We start from the raw sequence: 15,876 nt of genomic DNA on the forward strand, positions 1-15,876 counted from the left end.
TTAAGGAACGATGTTAAGATTTTCCTGTGCAAATGGAAAAGTAACCCATTTTCTCAAGTTAAGCCTTTGGACCCCAGGTCAGAAAATCTCTTGAATATATACTTTTTATTTCAGCATGTTAATGGGAAGTTTTAGTGAAGTTTTGTCAAGTCACGATGACTTCTTTTTACTATGTGCTACTTAAATGGAAAGCATAAAAAAAAATAGTTATTCTTGTAAACTTTCAGAAAGTTTACTTTTGTGCATGCACTCTTTGCAGCTGTGATCTTTGATGGCCTCTGTCTTGGAAGTATATTATATATTCAGAGTAGAAAACCTGATGTAAGGAGGAAATATACCCATGCTACCAATTTCTTTCATGTATTTAGTACTGGAGAAATACCTGCTATGTGGGAATAGTGGCAAAGGGCTAACTATTCCACAAATGACCACAGCTGATTAAAATTTTAGCATAGAGGTCAAATGACTAGATAAACTATATTCAGGCACACAAAATCATAAAGATATTTTGAATCATTGCTTGGTACTTGAATCAATTTGCTTTGACTAGCTTTTTTTCCCCTCACTGTTTTATTACAGGCATACTGGATGCTCAATAGTAAAGAGAGGGGAAAGCATATGGCCTCCTGTTTGAACTTCTGTAATTAATCCTTCCAAATACTATTTCCTTGGAAAGTTATTTTTAATTTTATTACAGTCTGTTCTTGTATTCTCCCACACAATCACTTGGGCAACATTTGTATCGATGAAAACGACATAAAGCAGCTCTTAACTAAAAGGAGACTGCTGTTTTACACAACATGTAAATGATTAAGTGATAGATTTTTATTACTGTTTGTGTGTAGAGAGCACTACAGCATTTGAGCATTAACCCTCCCTCCCTGCCCCAAATCTGTGCAGTCCTACAGGGTGTGTTTAGGATTTTTTGCTGTGTAAATTCTTACGGCTTATTATTTGGAAAGCTTTTTAAAATGCTAGTTATTCCCTTAGAGTTATATTGATATTTCTGTATATGTTGTGTGGATTCTTGCACTCATGCAAAATAAATTCCTGCACTGTGGAATTGGTAAGAAGGAAGCTAAAATAAGATTATATCTATAAGTGATGGAGAAATACTGGCAAATGTAATAAAAGCTGATCAGGTTGGTCCCATCCCAGTCAGTAGCTTGCATAAGAAAAAGAATCAAAGAAAAAAAAAAAAAAAAAAGTCTGTCTATTCTTAAAGCTTCCTTTATTGTTTGCCTACATACAGAATTGCAGATATGTGCACTGAGCATGGCTCTCTATTTATGGGCAAGATATTGGATGCTGCAACCCTTTAAGGCAATGTAGGGGAGTAACATTGCAAATAAGATGATATGATGATAGAGAGCAGCAAGGATTGTGCTTCTGGGTACCTTAAAATATTTTCCAGAAGTTGCAGTGCAACTAAGTTGAATTCCATGGTATTTTTCATGTAAGAGAATATGTTAAATAATCTTGATTTCAGTTGCCTACAAAGCATGGAATGGTGACAAATTAATAATTTACCTCACAATAATTTCTAGATATTTTCTGAGCTTGTCTTGAAATGCAGGTTGAGAAGGAACCTTCCCCCAATTTAGTCTTGAAAAGAATTGGCATTATTCTAAATTTCATGCTTTTGGAAAGCTTATAGTAAAGTCCACCATTTCAAGATATCCCACTGAATGTTTCTTTTGTCTCTTCCCCTCCTCATCCTTTTCTGTTTCTCATAAGATTAAGTAAGCTATTAAGCACAGCTATATTAGCCTGAATGTTTTTGATTTTAAAGGTTGTAATTGGGAGCATAATTTCAGTTAAGAGGCCTACTGGCAAGAAATAAGACTGACTAGAAACAGTGGACGTAAAATATGGTTTTATTAAAATAAACTAAAGGGTGAAAGCAATGTTTAAAAGATATCTCGTAGCAACTTAATTCCTATTCAAGGATCACAGTAAGATCACATTTCCAGAAGTGTGATCAAGGTCTGCCTCTTAGGAATGTCCAGTTGTTGCTTTTGTTCCTTGAAACTGAAATTGCTGCATTGTACTAGAGAGGACAACACAGGCTTGATTTACATAGGCACAGCCCTCATTAATTCAAGTGGAATATTAGGTCAGCAGCTCTGCAAAACTGGGATTAGATAGTGCCTTGTCTGCAAATTCAGTTGCTGTTTTTCTTCGAAGATACACTTTTCAATCCTGTCACATATAAGCACTAGGTTTAAATGGAGCACTTCTTTATGGCTAAATGAAGTCATGCTTTTGCTGCATAGTAATGCTTTTTTCTTGGCCTACATATATGAATTATACACATGAAATGGAGCTGTCTAAATATCAACTGTAAATTCAGGTGCTTAAAGAATATTAGTTAGCATGATTAGTTCATATATTTTTAACATTGATTAGATTGCATAATAGTTTTAGGAAATTATTATAACTTTTTATAAAATATGCATGTGAACTAGCAAAGAAATTTTTATGTTCCTTAATTATGGAAAAATCCTACTTTTAGCTTTACTCTAGTTTTGCATCTTGTTTCAAAAGATTGTGATGTCCTTGCAAAAGTCTGTTAAATCTCTGCCATACTAGAAAGCTTTACAGCATTTCAAAGCAATATTCCATTTATTTAGGATATACAGATATCCCCAGTTACTGTACTTACTGAGAGCCTTAGTCTTTAATGTCGTTCATGTCAAAGCATATGATGTTGTCACTGTCTGTAACAAGAAGCAGATGTCAAGTTAGCTTCTGGAATTGTCAGGCAATAGTAAGATTTTGTTAATGCTCTAAACTGTCGAAAATTTTTTTGTTATCATTACATTTCATTAATACTCCTTTAAAATGGGACTTGTTATAGCTATAAGTGTTGTAGGTTTATGGTAAATTTGCTTGTCAAACAGCAAGCTAGATCTTATTGCCCCAAGTGAGGTGATCTGAAGGGCACGGTGGAGAAATGTTCTGGATCTTATGAATGATCAACTACTTGATGTCTTAGGCAAATGAAGTACTGCTAATTCTCTACACTATCAAATAAGTGAGTCTCAAACCTTTAGATAATGCAAAATTTAACTGTGGACTTCATTACTGCAGGATGGCTGTGAATGCTAAAACTTTACAAAAACTCAAAAATCAGATAAATTTGCAGAAGAAGAAACACTCCCTCATCAAGGAGTGCTAATGGAATGAAATTGATTTTGAAGATTACTGGAGTTTAAGAAAATGTGTCGTTTTATGCTTTCCAAGAGACAGTCCTCATTGAATATTTTCTGCTGGTAACTGTTGTGGAAAGGATCAGTCATTTTGTGGGTGGCAGTTTGTATGTAGCAGCTGATTTGTTTGCATGAAAACAAAACAGCAAACAAAAAAACTGTGGCTGTTCAACTTGTATAGGATCAGTGCTTTTGAGTTACCTGCTTGTCTTTCAGTGAAACAAAAGTATGTACCTAAACCTAGAAAAGTGTTTCTTAGCATTAGCATTCCCTTTATGTTTGAAGTGCAGATGGGTAAATATTCCTCAACTCTGAGGCTTGACCTCAACACTGTAGTTTAATAACTAACTACAGCTTTAGTAAATTCCATCACAGTGATCTCTCTAGCCTGCTATGTCACAGAAGCAAGTCTAGTTTTTCTTGAGTATCTGTCCTTCAGGATAACTTTGTCATTGCTCTCCACAATACTTCTGTTTCTTGACAAGCTTTTTTTTTTTTTTTTTCCTCTCTCCTGTTCTTGGATTCTGTTTAACTTGCACCTAATTTTCACACTGCAAGAGTAAGAAAGAGATAATCTTCATACATTAGTTACCTTCTGTGACTTGTAATTTGCTAGAGAAATTAGATGAAGGGAAATAAGTCTTCAGATTTGGATCTTGAGAAATTGTGTGCCCCATTCCTAACATCCACCAAGATTTTTATCTAACAGCAGGAATAGAAGACAGCACTGCATAACTTTTCATGCGTTTGTGTTTTGCTTTTGCTCTCACAAGTTTAATCTGCCTACAAAATAGATGATGAATCTGGCTCTAGTTACAATCAGTGGGAGGCTTTACCTTTAGCAGGTGAGTCATTACAACATAACATTCCATTTCAATGCTGTTATGCAAAACCTTTTTTGATGTTTTCTTATGATGTATGGATTGTGCCGAATTTATGAAAGAAGCAATTAAGTGGGTGGTACCTGTGAATCAGGATTATATTTAAAAGTATGCTCATTTACTGGAGTAGTACTATAATTATTTTGAGCACTCCCACCTCTAAGACCTTAACATATCGATGGAAGGTGTTCTTTTACCCTTTCATAGTTCTTTTCCCTTTCTTTCTGCTAGTAAACTCTTTCTTCCCATTGTAAGGTAGCAGGAGTAAAACACTGAATTCAGCTGACTCTTGTAGCCTGAGACAATTTGCAGGATGAAACTTCTTTACCTCTCTTAATATTGATTCTTTAATATGCTTAGGTTAAAGTGAACTGATGATGGGAAGCTGATGGGTGCCCATTGGTGAGATATTTTAGTAGTAAAACAGCTTCAGTGGCTTGTGAGCCAACAACCTTACAGGAGATATAGGTATATATTGAATGCAAAAATGTAATCCTTTATTAAAGCTTTCTGGAGACAGAGAATTCCTGAGAGTGTAGGTGGGTTTTTGTTGTTTTGCTTTTAAAATACTTCCTTCAGCCCACCTAATACAGTTTGTGTTCTTCTCTATTGGAAGACTGTTTTCTGTAAATTGTGGGTTGTACTATGCCATCTTGAAATGAGCTGTCAACTGTATGATATAGAAGCTTATTGCCATTCAGGGAATAGTGCTTAACTTCTTCAGTAAAAGTGACCATCATTGTTTGAAGAGCACAATACATTTCTTAATCATTTATTCTAAAATATTTAGTTACAATTTGTAGCTCTAGTCTGCGGTGCAGTTGGAAGATTTGCATTATAAAGTAAAACATTCCAGTTAAAATAAGATTTGCTCATAAATGATTCATTTGGCAGTTATTAAATCACGTTCTAACTCCCACCTGCCGTAAGGAGTTTATCAGAGTACTTTAATGGCATGGCAAACAGCTGGCTGTCTATTAGCCGTTTAAAGCTGGAAAGCCACTGGCCAGTTTACTATGTTAGGTTTGTTCTTTACAGGGAGTTATTTTACAAGCTGGATGGTGTTGGAAGGCATTTTGTTTTTAGTTTATGAATACTTTATTTCTGTGGTAAAGGAAGGATAAACGAGGTTTGCATACCAGGAAAAGTTTTAGTACCACATAACTAGATGAACTGGCAGTTAGATGGCCAAAGGCCACTTCAGAATTAATGTGCCATTTGCTCTTGCTGTAAACGAAATCCAAATCTGCTTGCCCTTCCAAAGCTAAGAAAATTGAGGTTTTTACCTGGGAGTTCAGCATAGAATGGAAAGATGACTCTGAGTCAATCAGAGGTGAATTCCCTCAGAATGATCCGTTGTCCTCCCTTAGTCTGGCGCATATGGTGCACAGTCATGTCTATGCTACCACTGTGTCTCTTTTTTTTTTTTTAACATGTCTGAGTACAAACTGAATGTCAATTTTGAGAAGTATGTGAAGCATGTGAACTAGTGTCTCTGTATAGTGCATGTAGATGTCCTGTGATAAGACAACAGTATCTTTGCCCCTGAAATGAAGAGGAAAGTAATTGTCCTAAAAAGTAGTCTGTAGCTGAATAATGCAGTATATTTTGGTTTGTGAGTTGTTCCTTGCCTGGATAAAAGACAGACATAATCTAAACGTTGGTTCTGATCGATACCAGGGTTGATAATATGGTTAAACACAGCAAAGATGCAAAGTCGTAAGACTTCAGCTGTTGGTTGGCTTGTAACTGGATGCTTTTTCTCTTTATGCATAATGTCTGTTTTTGTTATGGGAATACCAGAAAATTGGTGGGTATGTATGACACCAAGGCAGTCCACAGAGCCCTGGGATTGTAACTGTACTGCTTGTAATTTTTTAAGTGTTTAAGAAATGGAGTTTACCTTAGTGTAGTTTGCAGGTAATTCATATTGGTCTGGAGTTCAGAATATACTATAAATAAGAGATCTAGTTTATATATTAATTCCTCAGATACTATCTGCTTGTATGATTTGCATTGTTGGTCCCGTGGGCCCAAGCAGAGTCCCTAAAGAAATTGCTAGGGCTCTGCAGGGATGCAGTGTGCTATCTGTAGAGATCTAGATTAAAAAGTAGATTCCAAAAGGACTGAAGAAAACAGGTGCTTGATAAAGTTGAAATAGTTCATAGATAATACAGATTTTTCAAGTGTTATAGAAATACAGACATTTAAGTTTGCATTCCTGGGACAATTCTTCAATGCTACTCTGAACTGAGAATTTTTCAGAGAAACAGGAAGGCTGTGTATGAATAACTCTTTTCTTCCTTGATGAATTTCTTTGATACTGGGAAGAACGCTTTCCTGCTTCTCTCTGTCCCTGTATACAGATACTGTGCTTCATTCCATTCTGGGTTATTATGACTTTTTTTGTGCTCAGACAAGTTGGGTTTTGGTTTTGGGTTTTTTTTGGCTTTTGCGTTCACTCTTTTACTTTTTGTTATATTCTTGAGGGGAACTTGATCTAAATTCTGTAATACTGTTTATATAAGCATGCAGTCAAAAACTACATACCTGTATGTCAGAGGTGTTGGCTTTTGAGTATATGTTAGGTAATAAATAGCATGAATACAATAAACAATTTGAGATTGATCATGAGATACTGTCTTTTTAATCATGATCCTTTTCATATTTAATCCTTAGATAAGATTCACACTTCTGTGACTTGATCACTGATAAGATAACAAGGAGAATTACACTCAAAGGGCCTACCGATGTCACTTAAATCAGTCACTTGTTTTTAGCATAAGCTCTGTGGAAACAGAAGCAGAAGGACTCTTACATAAGACTCATTGCTAAACATGGTATTTTGTGGTACATGAGGCACATTCAAGGAAAATCTTAGGTGACAAAGAAAGATGCTTCAGAGCATTGATCCCAATATAGTAACATGCCATATACTGCCAAATATATCCAAACTTAAGTAGTTAAATCTTTTTTTGAAGACGCACTATGGTAAGGAATAAGTGTCCTGAGCAGATTAAATTTTTTTCCTCTCACATACTACAGTTCAGCAGTGATCACTTGAAAGTCGGTCTCTCCTTTCCCCCTTCTGCTGCTTTTTTCTTTTAAGACCCCTGGTGATTGCTTGAACACTTATAATGCCTGGAGTATAAAAAATAGACACTATGTTCTCTGGTCTCTTAAATACAGATATAGCACCTCCCATTATTTGTATGCCACATTACCACCATTATTTAATCTTATTATCTTGTTTTCCTTTCAGTATATTCAGCTTCTTCAGAATGACAGTCTAAATATACCTTTATTTAAAACAATAGTATCCTGTCCCTTATATCCAAAATCTTTAGTTCAAAGAAATTATCACTGAAACTATTGAATGCCTCTGTCTCACCAGTGGAATAAATCCATCAATATTTGTATTTAAGAGTACTGAGACTAGTTTAAAACTCAAGAAATTCTGTTTCATTCCATCTAATTCATTTTGGTTTACTCTTGTATAAGTCAAAAGATCAAGCCTGTATCAGTGTCAGTGCAGCTCTGATGTTTTGCGTTTAGCTGTGTCCATGCATTTATTACAGGACAGACTTTCAGTTGAGCTGAGCAGCCTCTGGAGAATTCTTGTTGCATTGACTGTGTGAGGAGAGTTAGCTATGGGGTTTAGGTGTGGGTTTTGGGTGGGTATTTTTTTTTTTTTTTTTTACTTGCTTCTGTGTAATGGCTTCTTCTCCTCTGCCTGAAAAAGTAGTTGCTTCCATTTTTAAGAGGTGCTTAAGGGCAAAACTGCATCTGATCGCACATACACATTTGTGTTCAATTTAGCGTTCCTTGCTTTCTACATCCTGTATTAGACAGGTGAAGGAATACTGAAGGGCGGCAATTCTGTATTGCTAAAAGAAATCCGATTTTTAACTTAGTCATTGATGTCTGTATGGAGAAATAGTCAATAGTTAAGATTCCATTCCTTTTTTAAAGATTGTGAAATGATTTGAAGCATTGGTGTTTAAATATTCTTAAATGTGTTCTCTTCTCAGTCCTTACAAGTAAATTGGAAATTACAATGTTTTAGCACAAGCCTCCACTTAACCTGCAACCTGAAATGTAAATTTAACAAAGAGCTGAAAATGGGGGACCGTTTTCCCGTTTAAGTGGTGTAACATATCCTACCAATTGCATCTGCTTAAATTGCTTCTTTTCAAGGTGGACATCAGGTAAAGTGGAGTACAGTCTAAATGGGGGTGGGGGGTGGGGATGGAAGCGTGCAAAATGTGTGTAATAGGCTTTTTATAAAGGTACATAACCTGGTTCATAAGGTTTTCAGGCTTTTTTGTTATTTCTGTCAGATGAATAAATGTTAAAACCGCTATGTGATACAAGTAGCATAACACTTGCCATTATTCCCAACTGTTTGGCTAGGTTAGCTCTAGGCAAAACTAAAACAGGAAAAAAGTCTTTAATTTATGCGTTGAAGGTCACACTTGTTTTTTAGACCTTGCATGTATGATGCTATCTAATATATTGCTAATGATCATACCTAATATGATGAATTAAATTCTACTTATGCTTCTATTGGGTTTTGTGTGTGTGTGTCAAAATTGTAATTTTAGCATGTTGTTTCTATAGCTTTCCCAGAACGAGACAAATACTGGAGACTGTGGAGTATCCTTTCCTGGAGATATTCAGAATCTGTCTAGACATGGTCCTGGGCAACCAGCTCTGCATGGTCCTGATTGAGCAGGGGGATTGGACCAGATGACCTTCAGAGGTCCCCTCCAACCTCAGCCATTCTGTGATTCTGTTATTTACCCTGAAAGTTAGTTAGATGGAGCTAGAGTATACAACTATAAGCCGCTGTATATAGGTACACAGCTGTTTACAGTATAGCTATTTTTTCTGTGCACTGGGGGGGAAGTAGTGTTCAGTGTCATAAAGAAGCACATAAAAGATAGTACTGCAGTTGATCCTCAATACAATTGAATGATTTGATACTACTATGAGTTTCTCCTACTGAGAAGTAGGAGAAAATATCACAGATGAAGGCATTGATTTTTAAAGATGAAATGACATGATTAGAGCTGTTACAGGTAAAATATCAAAAATAACCCCAGTTGAAGATGCTCTACTGGATGCATGAAACTGTTTTTAATAGCATGGAACCAAGATTGTCAAAAAAGATCTCGATCCAAACTAGAAGTGATGTATTGTCATGTTTTGAAACAGGACATTACACAGAGCCTATTTTAAAAACAAGCCCACAACAATTCTGGTATGTGTAACGCTGTTTTCAAATGCATCCTTTTTTTCCTTTCTTCCCCTAGCTAAGATCTTGTGTCTCCCAATAATTTCTCATGCTGTAGTCAAACAGTCAAACAGTAGATTTCATCCAAAAATTGTAGCTAGCACAAATAATTTCTAAATTTGAAACAAGTACATTACTGGTGTGGAATGGAAAAAAAAAAATGTCTACTTGAATTAATGTAGGCACTGTGTCAATGATACAGCCATTGTGATTAATGAAGATTAATTTCCTTCAGAATGAATATTCTATGTAAGGGCCTACTCTTGTCAAAGACGAAAAATATCAATGAATTCAGATTTAGCAGAGTAATATGCAGTCTGAGTAAAGTACTTGAAAGTGCAAATTACCATTTGTTGTTTGCATTTTTGCTACTTGAGTTAGGTTGTAGCTTTAAATGCCTTTCTGCATAGGCTGCTGTAACTGTGGTTCTAGGTACACAAGACTGAATTAAGGTACTACTCAAATTATTCCATTGTAATTGAGGGAAATGACTGATGAAATGGGAGGGATGTTGGCTTCATCTCTTCCTGTTTGTGAACACAAATGTATGCTCCTTGTCCTCTGCTTGCTTTTGGGAAGGCAGCCAACAGTGAGTTCCTTTGGTAAAAAGAGCTATTCTGTCATTATGGATTGATTTCAAAGTGTATTATCAGTTAGGTTGAGATGTTGTTGAGAAAGAAGACGACTGATTTGTGTTTTATGTGTAACATAAATGATGGGAAATGGACATAAGTTATTTGCATCCGTGTATTGAAGGTATTTGAGCAAATGTTCCTATCAAATATGTATTTGTGCCAAGTGAAAAGCAGCAAATGTTTATAAAAAGAACTTTATAAACATTTTATCTTATTTTTTTTAATTTTTAATTTCTCATTGTAGTTTTTCATATAATTATACAGTAACAAAATTCTGTAAGGGTCTTACAAACTTTTTGAGACCATGACATTAACCTTTAATTAAGAAAAGCCAACAGATTATTAGTTTAAGTAGAAAATACTAAACATTTATTGTATATATTTATAACCCCTTTTATAAACATTTTGAGATTGTTCTTTGAAGAGACAGTCACGCTATCCAAGTTGGTACTTAAATGATACCTTTATCACTAAATGATACCTTTATCACTTTATTTTTTATCGCTATTAATAGCTGTAAAAGGAAGATTATATTTTTTAAGATGACCCACTTCCCGTTCTTGCACAACAGTAGTCTCTAGAATTCCACAATAAAAATCAGTCAATGTATTACTGAGTTTGACTTACTACATTAAAGAAATCATGAGCATGTTAAGAAGCTTAAAGACTTAGAACCTGTATCTTGAAATTCTTTGTTTTCCATCTAAGATTACTTAATCAAATATGAAGCTGCTATCTGCAGCTAACTAGATTTAGATTGCTAGTTGCTGAAGAACCATTAAAGGAAAACAACTTTGGTATCAATTTTAACTTCCTGGATTTGTGAAAGGTGACGAAGCAGTACCTGTTCTTCCTACTAGTTTCAGCAAGAATAAGCAATTATCCTGTTCTGCATTAAGAATATTATTAAATCCATTGATCCTCTTAGCAATTCAATAATCTGGATAATAATTTTAAATTTAATCTTTCACGTCGTAAAGAGATGTCTAGGCTTTCCAGGTAATATCAGTATACAAGTTTTTCTTTGATATACTGACGTAAGATGCAAAAGGAGATGGATGTTGATCTTGCATAACCAAAGGGATTATTTGGGGGGGGGGGGGGGGGGGGGGAACAATCACCCTGGAAAATAATTAGGACTTGCTGCTGAGTATTTGTAGGATTCTTTTCCTTTCCTTTCATCCCCCTACATACCATTCAAAAAAAATCTTTGAAACTTAAAATACAAAGAAAACAGTAAACAACAATTAAATCCCCTGCTATGCTATATGTTACCATATGCAGTTTCAGTCATGGAGCTGAAATGAAGAAATGCTTATCTTTCACTAAATACTTAATTGTTATTATATGATTTATTCTTTTTTTAACGGTGCAACTAGAAAATATTTAAAAAAAAATATTCAATTTGTATTTAATGGATAAAATTACTTCCATGTAAAATACCCTTTTTTTTTGTTTGTTTGTTTGTTTGTATCCTTAGCTGAAAGGAATACCCAGAAGGCTCCTACTGTGTTTTCTAGCCTACAGATTGTCCAGTTTGAATAAATTCATTAATTAGAAATAATAATAAAAGAGATGATATATTATTCATAGCAGTTTCCATTGCTGTTCTATGATACCAGAAATTATAAATGTTTGAAAATTGCTGGGAAAGGATCTAACAAGTATTAGAATATGATAAATTCTGTTGTCTTAGTTAATACTGTGTACATTAGGTATACATACACAGATGAAATTGCTTTGTATGAATTTATGTCTCTGATTGTTGTGTTAGGAAACCTAGGCTTATTTTGCACATCAAGCAGTATATACTCACAGGGTTAAAAAGATGTTGAGGTTCCTAATCCTGGTTTATTGCTTGTTAACTGTAAGAGTTAACATGATTAGCTCAGGATTTTCCATGAGGATTCAGTGGTCAAGGAGCTATTTTATTTATAGAAAGTTAGAAAATGTCTCACTTCTGCTAGGAAAAGGCCTAGGAGTAGAACAAAAGCAGTATTGTGAGACAAAGTATTGGGAAAATTGTAAAAGACTAAAATTTATGCTGATAAATGTAGAGAAATTATATGTACTGGACCAGGTTCAGACTGTGGGCCAGTTCTTGTGTGCTGCTCTCGTGTGAAGGGGCTGCATCTGCATTGAGGTAAGGGCAGGTTAAGAATAAAAGTGTTCACTTTCTCCAGAAGTCCCAGAGCACAGCGTGTACTTAGGCTGTTCTGAGACAAGGCATAGGAGCAAAGCAATTGGCAGTGGGAAAGGCTGACTGAATTCAATGGTATGGGAATTCAGTACACTGTTACTGAATTGTAATTAAAAAAAATTGGTTAGGAAACTCATCAATTAAAATTGTAAACAACTGAACAAAGTTATAAAATCAGCAGTGAAAGCTGCTTGGTTCTTTTATCTGTACTTGAAACATGGATATGAAAGCAGAATCCTCTCTCCTGTGCTTCAGGACTTCAGTACCACAACTGAACCTAGGCTGGATTGTTTTCCTCCGAGAACCTCTTGCAGGTGCTGCTGGAGAAGAACTTTAATTTTGGTATTCTCTTCTCATGTTGATCTGAGAGAGTATCTCCTTAGAACATCAAATTGCACATTGACTTTCTGAGGGCCTCATTCTTGAGGCATGGCGTCTATTTTGTCTTGTGCGAATCTCACTTTTGACTGTTTGCTTCACAAGCTGTGCTTGTCTTTTTTAAAGTACGTCTTTTTTATTAAAAAGATAAAAAGCTTAGATGAGATAGTGGTTATTTCATATGTAATTAGAGGAGGGATGAAATGCCTGTGCTTTTATCTTGAAAAAATTTGGCAGATAAATTTTGGTTTTTCAGCTCTTCTGCAGAAGCAATGAAATCCAGAGCTCAGTTAAGAGTTCATGTTACCTTATGGAGGAAATATCTTGCCTTCTTTCTCTGAGTTAACTTGAAATAGATTTTTGTGCTGTGTGAACACCTCAGCATTCAAAGGGTTGCTTTATTTTTAATCCAAAGCCAGGAATATGTTGTTGATGTGGAAAACATTATCCAAATTACAAAATACGGACCCCAAAATTTCAGCTTATTTCTAATTAAATTGTGGATGAAGTAGAGAGTAATACCATGAAAACATTTGGAAGGCTAGGAAAAAATGTTCACAGTTTCAGAATGGGGGAGGGAGGGAGAGTGGAAAGAATGAAGAAGTGAAAATAAGTGAAGTTACTTCAAAAAAGGCAAAAGTCCTTTCTGTACTAATTGTGTTTGGGTATTGAGGAGATGGAATTTTGTGACTCTCTGTTGACTTCTACTATTAGGTGAAAGGGAGCCAGGGATTTTTTTTAATAGAGACTCTCCTGTAAAGAAAGAGGGAAACAATAGCTAGCTGTCACAACAGGCTGATATATACCTTTGATCAGCCAAATGAATGTTGCAGGCATTTCTTATAGAAAGGAGATTGCTTATCGATCTATATCAAAATATGCATGCTAATCCCACGCAGCAGAGAGTATTTTCAAGTGGAGTTAATAATCTGATTGCTGTCCTGTCTGGTGCAATTCACTGAACTCGGAGCTTTAATCAGTCTGGGGTCTTGCAGTCAAATGTATTTTGCTGTTTAAATTTGGATTTGTGACATTGATTGAGGAGTCCTTGTAAAGGTGTTGACAAATCAAATTGTTTGTTCCAGTAGTGTTTTGCTAGAGATCAAGTCCAAAGTAATAAGCAGTGAATTTGTTCATTACTAGTAGGGTGAAAGGAATGATAAAATTCACCTGCATCATTATCACAGACACAGTATCAATAAAAGATGTTTTGAGTGAAAAAATGTAGTAGTATTTGTGGTTAAATGTGATGAGTGATGAAAACTAAAATACAACACTAATTCAAGAGTTCAATTCAATAGTAGCTTGGAGGAAAATAATACTTTTTTTTGTAACAGCTTTACAAAACAAGGAGAAGATGAGAAAAAAGCAAATTTTAAAACTTTTTTTTTTTTGTTTGGGTTTGAAATGGGTTTCTCAGATTAAAAAATGTTAGTGAAAATATACAGTTTACAATGCAAGTGTTTGAATCAGTCTTACTTGTGTACTGTAACTGTGGCTATTCTCCATGCACGTTAATTTTGGTTTAGTTAAAATGCTGAGATGTGTACACTGAGATTTGTACAGCATTCATTCAAAATGTAAGATTTTGCACAATATTCCTTGAAAAAGGATTTTGGAACAAAGGATAACAAACTTGTCCTTTTTGCTAAGTCTTTAAGTGGGATTCTCAGATAATATTCAGTTAATTTATATAGTATTAATTGTGCTTTATTATTTGATTATTTTCTTCAACAGTTTCTGCAAGAAACATGTTTGCCTAAAATATTATTCCTATGGCTATTAGATTTTCTTATACCTTCTAAGAAGTGAAATTTACTTGAAAGAAGGGAAGCCATTTAAGTTTCACACCTTCCATGTGTATGCGGCAAATACCTGATTAGTTTGTTTACTTTGATTCTTATTTTTGAGTAGTGTGAATTGAGTTTACATGTGACTTTTACTTCCGTGTTGTTCTATGTTGAGGATCAAAGAAGTGAATCTAGTCAGCACAATAAAATTATTTTTTGTGAACTTACGCATCAGAACTCATGAGTATGAGAAATGGCTTCACATTTTCTGTATTCGTCCCAACCAATTGTAATACCTCATGCATGGAGGCTGAGTTTTTGTCTTCCTGCTTAAGTCTCGGCAAAAAGAACATCCAACCAAACATTTTTCTGGCAGTAGTAAAGCACTGTTGTCTCCCAAACATGACCTTTTTGTCTCCACTTGGAACTTTTGTCTGAGCAGGATTTAAGGTGTTTGGTCAAGTGATCAAATCTGGAGCAATCCAAAAACAGAGATGAAGTAATACCTCTCACTGCATTAAATTGGACAGCTTCTGTCTGCAAATCCTGGCATGTGTGCACTTACCTCTCCGTTGTACACATCTTTGGATGCCCTAGACTTGTTACGCATTTGTGATTTACTTGTGTGGAGCATGTCTCTATCGTAATGTGTTATAACAAAGATCTATGATGTGCAACAGCCTTAGTCGAATTATGTATGTATTTCTAGTACAGCCTAGACAAGAGAATAGTAATGCTTTTTTCAGTGAAATAAAATATTTATAAAGCTTAGTGAACTGGTTAATTTTGCCAAGGGAGAGGGGGAAAAAAGGTAGATTTTGCTAGGAAAAAAAGTCAATGTGTTAAATTTTTTTAAGAAGGATTTTTTTTTTAATGGCTTTTTAAGTTTTTAACTTTGACACTAGAATAAAACATCATCATATAAACATTAAAGTAAGTCACTGAAACTTGCAAAAAGAAACCCTAATGGGACTTTATATCTTGTCATATCATCAATATAAAAATTTTTCATAATTTTTATTGTAAAAGAAATTTTGGAACTAGAGTTGTTCAGAAAATGTCCTTTGGCAACAGGTTTGGAGTGTTGAGATTTACCATGTCCTGTGACATAAAAAAAAAGTCAAAACATTTTTTTTAATTGGATTTATATACACTAAAATAAAAACTAACCTTTTGAGAAAGTAAAGGATTTGCGCTTTAGAGATGGTGGAAGCCAAGGTCAAGGTTTGCTTTTCTAGAGCAAAAGTCTCTGTTATAGAATTGGGTTGAAAAGGATTTAAACGTTGCTTACCTCTGACCAGCTTCTTGGTGTGTCAGTCCGTCTCTTCCATGAATCTCTTTAACTAAACATATTGTCAAAATATCTGCCAAATATTCATGCTCTGATTTAAAAAAAAAAAAAAAGTTTCAGCTTATTTTAATCAGATTGTTTCGTCCCCATGTTTGCTACCTGTCTAGTAGGCCATCTGCTGATGGTGTCTTGT

This window comes from Platalea leucorodia, assembly GCF_965183815.1.
Source record: "Platalea leucorodia genome assembly, chromosome: 8".
Lineage (NCBI taxonomy): Eukaryota > Metazoa > Chordata > Aves > Pelecaniformes > Threskiornithidae > Platalea > Platalea leucorodia.